The following is a 12,026-nucleotide window of genomic DNA, read 5'->3' as shown; positions in this document are numbered from 1 at the left end:
TCGTTTTGTTCATCTGCGTTCATTTTACTTATTTTATTCGTTTCATTCTTTGGATTCACTCTGATCAGTTTAGTCTTTTTGTGCATTTTACTCATATCATTCATTGTTTTCATTGTATGTATTTTATTATTTTTTTCCAGTTTTGTTCAGTTTCTTCATTTTAATAATCTGACTACTTTTTCAGTTTTAATCATTTCATCCAAATAATTTATTTGATGCAATTTATTTCTTTATATTAATTTATAACCTTTCATTGTTGTTCAATTTTTCATTTTAATCAATGCATTTAATTCTGCTCATTTTCTTCTTTTTATTCATTTTATCACTCCAGCTCATTTTATTTATTTGATTCGTTTGTTTTATTTATGAATTTCATTTATTTTTTACTTTATTCATTTTGTTCATCCATTCTTTTTATTCATTTGATCCATTTCATTAATTTGATTCATTGTATTCACTGGATGAATTAAATCAATTTGATTCATTTAATTCATTTGATTCATGTGATTCGTGTGATTCATGTGATTCATTTGATTCATATGATTCATTTGATTTATTTGATTTGTTTGATTTATTTGATTCATTTGATTCATTTGATTCATTTGATTCATTTGATTCATTTGATTCATTTGATTCATTTGATTCATTTGATTCATTTGATTCATTTGATTTATTTGATTCATTTGATTCATTTGATTCATTTGATTCATTTGATTCATTTGATTCATTTGATTCATTTGATTCATTTGATTCATTTGATTCATTTGATTCATTTGATTCATTTGATTCATTTGATTCGTTTGATTCGTTTGATTCATTTGAATCATTTGAATCATTTGATTCATTTGATTTATTTGATTTATTTGATTTATTTGATTGATTTGATTGATTTGATTGATTTAATTCATTTGATTCATTTGATTCTTTTGATTCATTTGATTCATTTGATTCATTTGATTCATTTGATTCATTTGATTCATTTGATTCATTTGATTCTTTTGATTCATTTGATTCATTTGATTCATTTGATTCATTTGATTCATTTGATTCATTTGATTCATTTGATTCATTTGATTCATTTGATTCATTTGATTCATTTGATTCATTTGATTCATTTGATTCATTTGATTCATTTGATTCATTTGATTCATTTGATTCATTTGATTCATTTGATTCATTTGATTCATTTGATTCATTTGATTCATTTGATTCATTTGATTCATATGATCCATTTGATTCATTTGATTCATTTGATTCATTTGATTCATTTGATTTATCTGATTCATTTTATTCGTATCTTTAATTTTATGCATTTCATGTTCAGTCATTCGTTTTATTTCATTCAATTTGTTAGTATGAGTCAATTTATTCTATTAATCTTATAACTATATCTAAATATAATCTTAATTTTTATGTAATAACCTAATCTAATTTGATTCGTGTATTTGAATCAAAATTATAATGATTTTCATTAATTTTTCTACTCATTTTATGAATTTAGAAACCTATTGTTTCATTTTTTGCTTTACTTTTTTATTTCGGTCGTTTTGTTGATTTCTATAATTTATTCAGTTTATTCGAGATTTTATTCGTGCAAGACTAGAAACTGTTTTCATCCCACCTCTAATTGGGTGCCTACTTTTCGTGAGTTCTGCAAACTAATCCAATAGTGAAATGTGTAAGAAATGTCTCATCTCACTGCTAGGTGGATTAAATCGGTTTTTATTACTACTTTGAGTCTACTTTTTGAAATTGTATTGTGTAAACCTTGAAGTTTTATTCATTTTTGAGAAAACACTGTTGATCTTATGTAACGTGACAGATGTTTTCTGCTGTGAAGTACATAATTCCATTAAGTTTGATTCAATTACGCCAAAAATGGTGACAATCTTCGATTCTGATGAAACCTTTTACGTTTTATCTTTATAGGAGACTAAGTATTGCATTATTAAACAAACAATTTTTATTCAAGAGTAATATTTAAAAAGGGCATATCAGATCTGAATGCTCTACTTTCAAAATATATTGTTCGAAAATCGCCATTGGTGCAGCAAAACTATTTGATAGCGAGTTTTAGGGAATCAATTCTTCCTTGTGAATATTTTTTGGTGAAATTTTTCAATAAGAAAATAAAAAACCTGTTTTAATCCACCTAGCGGTGCAATTGTGCCTTTCTCATTTCTCTAAACTATGGCACGGAGGCTTTTTATGTTCAACATACTTGTGGAAATGTCCATTACATTTTTACTACACTTTGCACTTATACACAATGGCATGCCAGCCACGAACTTGATGAGCTACGTGTCGACGGTGAAACACTTGAAACAAAAAAATACCATACTCCATTAGCCTAATCAGCATTAGATCAATGTTATCTGCTTGCTAACTCATTTTGTCATGCGGGGGTGGGTATGCGAGGACGACGAAAGTCCCATGAACGAACGACTCCCCAGCTTAAATTGGTATGCTTTGTGATATAGTGGTGGTTTAAAGATGATGGGGTTGAAAGGGAGGGGTATGAGGGCTGGATGGGGTGGTGGTCTGAGGGCTGATTTAAGGAGATTTTTAAAGGAGGGGAGTGAACAGTAGAGGGGGGGATGTAACCCCTCTCCGTAAACCATCAACTACGCCCCTGTTAAAATCCAGAAACCTTATGCGAGTCGAAAAAAAAATTTGGCCGGGATTAGGTTGACGTTTTTCAGAGTGATTGCATAACCTTTCTATATGAGAAAGGCAAAAATGTGCCAAAATCCAAAAAAGTGAATCGTCGTCAAATTTTTTTTCGAGTTTGCATCAAATCTCGACGTTTCATGCACGTTGAACACATTTTACATCAAAAATAAAAATTCTATTTTTAATTTTTCCTATAGTTTATATGAGAAATTTCTGTGTGGCCGCACTCTGAAACCCGTAATTCCGGAACCAGAATTCCGATCGATCTAAAATTCAATAGCAGTCGATGGGAAGGTTGCACCTTTCATTTGAGACTAAGTTTGGGCAAATCGGTCCAGCCATCTCTGAGAAAAATGAGTGACATTATTTGACACATACGCACATACATACATACATACATACATACATACATACATACATACATACATACATACATACATACATACATACATACATACATACACACATACATACACACAGATATTTTGCGATCTCGATCTCGATTCTGCGAACTGAGTCGAATGTTATATGAGACTCGGCCCTCCGGGCCTCGGTTAGAAAATCGGTTTTTGGAGCAATTGCGTAACCTTTCTATATGAGAAAGGCAAACGAATAGTATTTAATTAGCTTAATCAGCATGAGTTCAATGTTATCTTCATGTGATTATATTTTGAAATGTTGGTGGAATGGGTTTAAAAGTGGAGGGAATGGGGGTTAGTAGAGTGGGAGTGGAGGATGCGTCAGAAATCCTTCATCTCATTTTGGTATACGGGGTGGATGAAGGAAATGCGGGCGTGAGGGTGGTCCAAGGGGACGGTAGTGATGAAGGAGGGAGATGTAAGGGAAAGGCGGAGGGGAGGGCGGAGGGGCTCTGATGCAATACTCAGCTGCATATTTTGCCTTCCATTTGAGACTTGGTTTGAGAAAATCGGTTCAGTCATCACCGAAGAACCGATGTGACTTTATTTGTGGAATATGCGCGGAATTCCGGAATCGTCGATAGTGGACAATATATTCAAAGAATGTTTGATTAGCAATCAGTGATCTAGATCTGCGATTAGAAGTAATTTGGTGACCATTTCAATAGTTTTTAGCCTCTGAGGTATTACGATTGTACCGATTTATATGGGAAATTCCAGTGTATCCTTACTAACACCCCTGTAACTCCGGAAGCAAGAGTCAGAACAGAATAAAATTCAGCAGCAATCAATGGTATTACTGTGTCTTTCATTTGAAATCAAGTTTGTAAAAATCGGTAGAGAATTCGTTGAGGAATGGGTGTGATATAAGCTTAGGAACTTGGCGGGTTCCCCGGGGGCGTCATGAACTGTCATAGGTGGCCAATGTAGTCAAAGCTGCTTTGATTGATCATTAGTGATCCAGACCCGCAAAATAGAGTAATGTTACATCAATTTTAATATGTTTTACATCATTTGAACATCATGGTGGTACCAGTTTATATGGGAATTTGCTGTGTGACCGAACTCTTCAACCCGTAACTCCGGAACCGGAAGTCGGATCAACTAAAAATTCAATAGCAGCTTATGGGAGCGTTATACCTTTCATATGAAACTAAGTTTGCGAAAATCGGTTCAGCCATCTCTGAGAAAATTGTGTGAGTTTAAATGACACACACACATATACACACACACATACACACACACACATACATACACACACAGACATTTGCCGATCTCGACGAACTGAATCGAATGGTGTATGACACTCGGCCCTCCAGGCCTCCGTTAAAAAGTCGATTTTTACAGTGATTGCATAGCCTTTCTTTATATGAGAAAGGCAAAAATGTTAACCCTTGTGAAGGCAAGCTAAAATCCTAACATTAAAAGGCAAGCCGGGCCTCTCAGGCCCGTCTAAATTCAAGCTCCTTTTAGCCGTTCTCATATAGAAAGGTTATGCAATCGGTCGAAATTTCGACTTTTTAACCGAGACCCGCAGGGCCAAATCTCTTATACCATTCGACTCAGTTCGTCGATATCGTAAAATGTCTGTATGTGTGTGTATGTATGTATATATGTATGTATGTATGTGGCAAACAATCTCACCGATTTTTCTCTGAGGTGGCTGGACCGATTTGTACAAATTTAGTCTCAAATGAAAGGTGCAGCCTTCCCATCGGTCGCTATTGATTTTTTTATTGATCCGACTTTCGGTTCTGGAGTTACGTGTTGAAGAGTACAATCACACAGCAAATTTCCATAGAAACTGATACCACCAGGTTGTCCAAATGATGCAATATTTATTAAAATATGTGCAACATTACTTGGCTTTGCATGTCTAGATCATTAATGACCCATCGAAGGTACTTCGACCACATTGGCCAGCTATGGTGGTTCTTGATGCCCCAGGGGAACTTACCAAGTTCCTAAGATAATGTCATATCTATTTCTCAGCGAATTCTTTACCGATTTTTACAAACTTGGTTTCAAATGAAAGGTAAAGCATTCCCATTGGCTGCTGAATTTCTAATTGATCCGACTTCCGGTTCCGGAATTACAGGATGATGAGTACGAACATGCAGCAAATCTCGATTTCAGCGTATAAGGCGATGGATGTAAAAAGGTCAAATTTTTTTCCAAACGGCGAGTACTCCAAGGAAGATCACGTCGACTGTCGATTGGTTGTGAGCTCCATTTTGTTTGAACACGACCAATAAATTTTTCTGGGTTGCTATTAATTTCTTCTGATGCATAACCGGAGTACATATTCATATTTTTCTGCATCAGATTCATCGTCGGAAGCAATATCATTCCTATCTTCTTCCTCACTTTGCAAATCAGTTTCGGAATCGTCTGCTGTTGAATTTGCTCGAATTTCTTTCATTATTTCAGATTCTTTGAGACGATTGAAAACATGGAGCATATCGTCTTATAGCCATTTCAATTTTTTGTTGCTTTTAGATCCTACAATTTGAATAATTACGACAACTATAACACAAAGAATAGACAACAAAAATAGACAATAACGACAGAGTTAGGTTATGTTGTATCCAAATAATTGTCAAGTAGACCACAGTGGGTGAAATAAAGTATTTACCCAAAAAAATATGACACACGTCATTATCGTATGCTATTTTTACATTTCTTATAAAAGAAATGTATAGAATTCGCTCAAACTTTCAAGATTTTTTTCTTATAAGAAAAGGTAAAAAGATAAAATCAATCAAAACATGAAAAAAAATTGCCGGCTAATATGAAGATGAACTCATCAATATATTTTTTTTTCAGATAAATATTAATGTATAAAACCCGTGGTATTCCTAGTAAATATTGCATGCACACCGGGCCTGCTAGGCCCGACTTGCCTTTTTGTGCATGTAAAAAATTCAAACATAGCTGCGCACCACTCCATAGATGAAAATTTCACAATTCTTTATTTTTGTTATAGATTTCAAAGCTACTTATCAAAATTTCCATGCCCAAGCTTATACTGCATACACATTTTTTTGTAACTAAAAAATTGTAACGTGCCGGGCCTCTGAGACCCGGTTGCCTTTTTGAGGGTTAAAAAATACAATTACAAAAAACAATGATTTTTTACTAAAAACTGAAGGAACTGTAATTACACTATTAGGAAGTAATTAGTAAGGAAGCATTTTTAACTTCAAGGATGCTTCTAAATTTCTTAGTATTTTCCAGTCATAAATAAAATTTCCTAATACAATATTAATACTAAATATAATTTCGAAGCAAAATGCTCTTAAGAATTTTTTTTTCGAAATATTTTGATTTTTTTCTACAACAAAAATATCTAGTAGTGAAAATACGCCCTTTTAATAAATAACTAACAGATACCAAACGCAAAAACATAACACGTTTAAAATTTAATTGCAAATAAAAAATGTTTAAAATATATTTGCATTGTGGAGAAAATAACAATAAAAGGTTTTAACATATTTCAAAAATTTTTAAATTTTAATTTTTTTATTTCAATTTAAATTTTTTTCCTTAAATAATTTAGTTATAGAATGTATTTCAAAATGGTTTTTTTATTCAAAATTCTCATGAAAAATTGTGCTTCAAAATACAAGTTGTTTTAGATTTTTTTCCGGCATAATATATTACTTCGTGAAATTACGACCTTTTCATAAGTTATTCACGTTTGTTCATCAAAACCAATATGTTTTTTCTAAATAAACATGAATTTTCCCGTTACTACTCAGTTCCCAGATCAAGGATGATTTGTGCACGACTGTCTCGATATGCTTGCTGTAATAAAAATATAGAACAGTAACGTGACAGATTCTGATTGTAACGTGACAGATCATTGAGAATACTCCATAAAATCGAAAACAAAGTTTTTCTTCAGGAAAACTATATTTCAAACTCTTCCTTGTTTTCCAAGCTTCAACTTAAAACTGTGTTCATGCAAATTTGGGGGCCAACGGAACAGACTTTCTCAATTTAGTCGGACAACCTCCAAACTCACAGCGAAAATTGTGTAACGGGACAGACGTATTAAAATGACAATAACACGAAAACCGTTCATGATAGAAAATAACTTTCTGCAGACAATATGTGTGGTTTAGTGACCTTAATAATGTGCAGTTGGGATATAAACTGATTTTATCGTTTTTGCTGACTTATCTTATGAATTATGCGTAAAAATGTAACGTGACAGACAGAAGCCTTGACCATATGTTCGGTTTCAGAAGCAAACTGAATCTTGTTTCTATGCTAGCTCTGAGAGGAATTATCAAGTAAATGTGCACCAGATATAGATTACGCAAGTCAGTTATGCTTGAAAATGTAAAAGAACTTCTGCCTTCAAACTGTCCACATAATAACAAATGAATGTTTTGGTTGGTGAATGAATTTATATTTCCTCTGCACTCAACCATTCGATTCTGCATAAAATTTCAATCAGTTTGAAAGTGAATAAATGAGGGAAGCATTGAAACTGAATATTGGTTTCAGCAAATTAATCAGAAATAGGCAACTGAATGTAAAATTTCGCACCACTGATGCTGCCTTGTTTCTTGTTGTTGGTACATGTTGTTGATTTTGAGGTGCTGGATGCAGCTATTGCAGTTGTCACTATGACCTGAACGAATTTTCTTAATCGGTTTCTGAACATGGTAAAATCGGTTTTGGAATCAATTGTTACATTTGCGCTGACATTCAGAGAGAAAACATTCCGAATGGGATCCAACAGCGAAGTCTGAGAGAAAGAGTTTCAAATTTTGGTGGAAACTAATGGGTAGAATAAGTATCTAGTTAAATTCCCATATTTTTCTGCATCAAATGTGTACACTGCAACCTTACGAACCGAGCCGTAGTTCGTTTTTTGGGGTTCAGATCGTAAAAAAAGTTCTCTACACATTCTTACTAAAATTCGTTGGTTGAGCAACATTATCGATAACCCTAACAAAATGGATATTTCCGGAACGGGCTTGACAAGTACATCATGAAAATGAATATTTGGTTCCTTTTTGAAATCCAGGATGGAGACTTCCGATTGAACAATAATCTCGATAACCCCAACAATTTGGGAATTTTTGAAACGGGTTTGACGAGTAGATGATAAAAAATGGTAGCTTGGAGCTATTTCAAACAATTTTTAAGCGGGTTTGACGAGTAGATGAGCGATGCCCTTTTGCAGGCCAATATTGCGTCTTCTGATTGAGAAAAGTTTTCTATAATCATATCATTCGCATCACAAATCACTATACCTATATCTATTCTATGATTATCTTATTTCGAAAACGTCAATATTTTAGGTTATAATGATGTCTTAACTGGAATTCGCCATCTTGGTTTTCCAAATGGCTTCATACATTGATTTTCGTCATCTACTCGTCAACCCCATTCTGAAAATATCCAACTTTTATTAGTAACAGTTAGCTAAGAATATGATAAATTGTATACCACATCATACTACATTCTTTGAAAAACACTTGCTATAAATGAAACCAGAATGGTTCAATTGCACTGTTAAATGAATCTAATTGGGTTACGCTCACGTACTTCAGAAAATCATTGGAACGATTGGAACGCAGTTGATTGTAATATATTTGCAGTATCAACAGAAACAAACTTCAACAATTAAATTAAAATAAATTCACTTCAGTTTAAAATGCGGGCCCCCAAAACAGACCCGGGCCCCAGGGTAGTTGCCCCCCCCCCTGATCCCCCCTCTCGTCGGGCCTACGCACATCATACGAATTGACAGCCAAGTAACCAAGATGCACACCTTACTGAAATACATTAAGGTAGCGACAGCAACTATGTTCATACACGCTGGACATAACGGTTATACAGGTAGGTAGTTGTCTCAGCTTGGAAAGCTTGTTTTAGCCCGGACGCAACCACCTGAACCAGTACACAAAAATCAGAAATTCAACTGACCTCATTTTGGTTTTACCTAGTTTTTCTTTAAAAACATTTCAATAAAGGAATGCTTTCGATTGACATTTTTTCAAGACATGTATACTGAAAGTTGAAAGTATTGTCGAAAATTGTCAAAATCATTCTATTTCGGATTTAGTCGATTATATATTAAAATTTCAATTATCAACAAATGCAATATGATAATTTTTTTTCACCTTTTAAGATTATAAACTAGATCTAGAATAAGTATGAAGTTTTTTTGTAGTGCTGGCTGACTAAATAGAAAAGAAATAAAAATTATTCCTTTCATCTAAAATTGAAATCATCATTCAATTACCCAAAATCCTTAAATAGCTTTGGCTATTTCGTCTCATTCAAGAGTGCAGTTTATAAAAAGATAACATTATGAGAAACATAACTCTATATTATATTTACGTGTGAATTGCTGGCATACGAAGTATTTCAACAATTTAATTCCATACCTTCATCCGTCGGTCAGTGAAACAAAACGTTTGAAATATCCTATGTTGTATTTTACGATAAAGCAGTTTAATTCAACAATGCGATTAGTTAAATTCCAGTCGTTTGAGACTGACTGACTCCAGACTGAAACTGACAGCATCAAACCAACAACGCTGGATTATTGTTTTCAACAAAAAATTAGTTCGCCCACATATTAACTAGACGAAACCAAAAACTCATCTAATTTTTATAGAGCAGAATGATTATTATGAATAAGGCATGTTTTGGACAAAATTTCTCAAAACTCCAGCTTCTCCTATTTTTTGGGAAACGAAGATACTTTCATTACACTCCAGAAAAAAATTTCTTTTAAAAATGGAACAAGTTATAATTTTTCGAGTTCTACTTCAAAAGTTATAGCATTCAATATATTTTTCCTCCTATTTCCCCATAGTGTCAATGTCAACGACTTCAAGCGAAGTGGGCGGAGGTCTAAAATTGTCAAAATGATATTAAATTTGGTAGCTGAGTTTACTTCGACATTTGTCACAATATGAAAGGGGGGAGGGCTTTGAAATTTCAAAAATGAGTGCTTTTTTGCAATGCCCTAATCTTGATTTATCTCTTCATTGAGTCAAGAAAAATTTCCAAAATATTAATTTTTGTGGTTTACAGTAGTATAACTCTTTAAATCAAGGACACGTTCTCATTGGCGGTGGTTGATGCACGGATTGATGTAGTACAAATACTCTTTTTAATAACAAATGCATGAATACGAAATTATCAAGAAATTCTGCCTAGCTCTGCCACAAAAAAGAAATGCAATGGTGGTCGACATCTACCTACATCCAAGTTATTCACTTTGCAACCTGCATACTAAACTGAAATATGCTCCTAACTGCATTTCCCAACAAAAAAAAACAGAATCATGTGCGAGAATGGAATCCTCGAGCCGAATTGAGTTGGTGTGAAAATGAGGCGAATCAACGGCGAGAGATTGACAGTCAACCCCAGTAAAGTAAAGTGATGAGATACGGCTACCGATTCCGGGTGCTAGCATTTTCTGCTTTCATTAGCAAATGCACTCCATCTAATGGAAATAAATCAGTGAAGAGAGCTTCCGAAAAGCCTCCCAGATCGCCAGCATAGTGATTTATTAGCTGAACTTTGATGAGCCTCGTGGAAATCAATCTGCAAATTGACCTGCTAGCTACCTTTCACCTTCTCAGGCAACGAGCGATGGCATTGCACTGGGTGCGCTGTTGTCTATTGGGCGGATGCATATTTCATGATATGTACCTACTTCAGAACTTTCCCTCCTGTCATGTCAATGACTGAACCCATCTCCGCCACTGATGGTGAAATACGATAATCAATCCCTGCCTGCTGATACTCGCCGTCGGATCATAAGTTAATTCTGCAGTTGATTCTAATGTGCTTGAAATGTGATTATCTTTCACACGAGGATGATGATAACAAGGTTCCGCCCTTCTCGTTGCCACGTCACGATACTCACGACACGACGACCGAGCCTAGATTAGGCGATCGACCTTCGGCCAAGTTAAATGACGCAAATCATTTCCGCCACGCGACCAGACAGTTTCCGATGTGGCTAATTTGCACCGGGAAACGGAACCATCCCCTGGCAGTCGCTGAAAAATGAGTGCCGAGCCAATCCATAAATTTCAATTCGATGGGCTTCATTTTCAATGGAGGCTTGGGAAGGTAATTGAATTTTCGATCCCTTCGGGATGTGCGCTAGCTGCATGCAGCAGTGGAACGTGAGGCGAACGCTCTGGCTACAGTGAAATATATTAGCGCGGTGTCATCCTCGTTTAATTTGGCCGAAAACTAGAATCTGTTCGGGAGTAGTGTTCCACTTGACGCCCGATTGAGAGTTGCTGCTTTCATTGATTTTTCTGTTGGTGCCGTTTTAGTAATAACCTTATTACGAAAATAAATATTCGTTATTATACCTTGAAGTGCTACAAAAAAAAATTATCTGATAATGCCATTTATCCTGTTTCACTTATGCAAAATATTATACAACACTGCAGAAAAATAATTTATTTAAGGTGACGTTTGAGTTGTGTCAAAAAACGAACAGTTAAAATGCAGTTCAGCGCTTACCAGGGTGGTTTAAGCGATTATCAGCCCTTTCCCAAGATGTTTTACATTTCTTATAAAAGAAATGTATAGAATTCGGTCAAACTTTCAAGATTTTTCCGAGGCCCGGAGGGCCGAGTCTTATATACCAATCGACTTAGCTCGACGATTTGGGACAATGTCAGTGTGTGTGTATGTAACGGACAAACTCTCATTCGTGTTTCTCAGCAATGGCTGAACCGATCTTATCCAAACCAATTGCGAATGAAAGGCCTAACAGAACGCTAATAATTTGTTTTTGATTCGGATGTTTAGTTCCTAAGATATGGATGTTTAAAAGTCGAATTTTTTTTGCAGTTTTTTTTTGAAATTTCCGTCGAAATTGACAACTTAAATAAACATTTCATACATCTTCAGATAGCTTATACGAATACCTTT

This window comes from Topomyia yanbarensis, chromosome 2 (genome assembly GCF_030247195.1).
Source record: "Topomyia yanbarensis strain Yona2022 chromosome 2, ASM3024719v1, whole genome shotgun sequence".
Taxonomy (NCBI): Eukaryota; Metazoa; Arthropoda; class Insecta; order Diptera; family Culicidae; genus Topomyia; species Topomyia yanbarensis.
The sequence above is the reverse complement of the archived record's forward strand: the minus strand, read 5'-3'. Positions refer to the sequence as shown.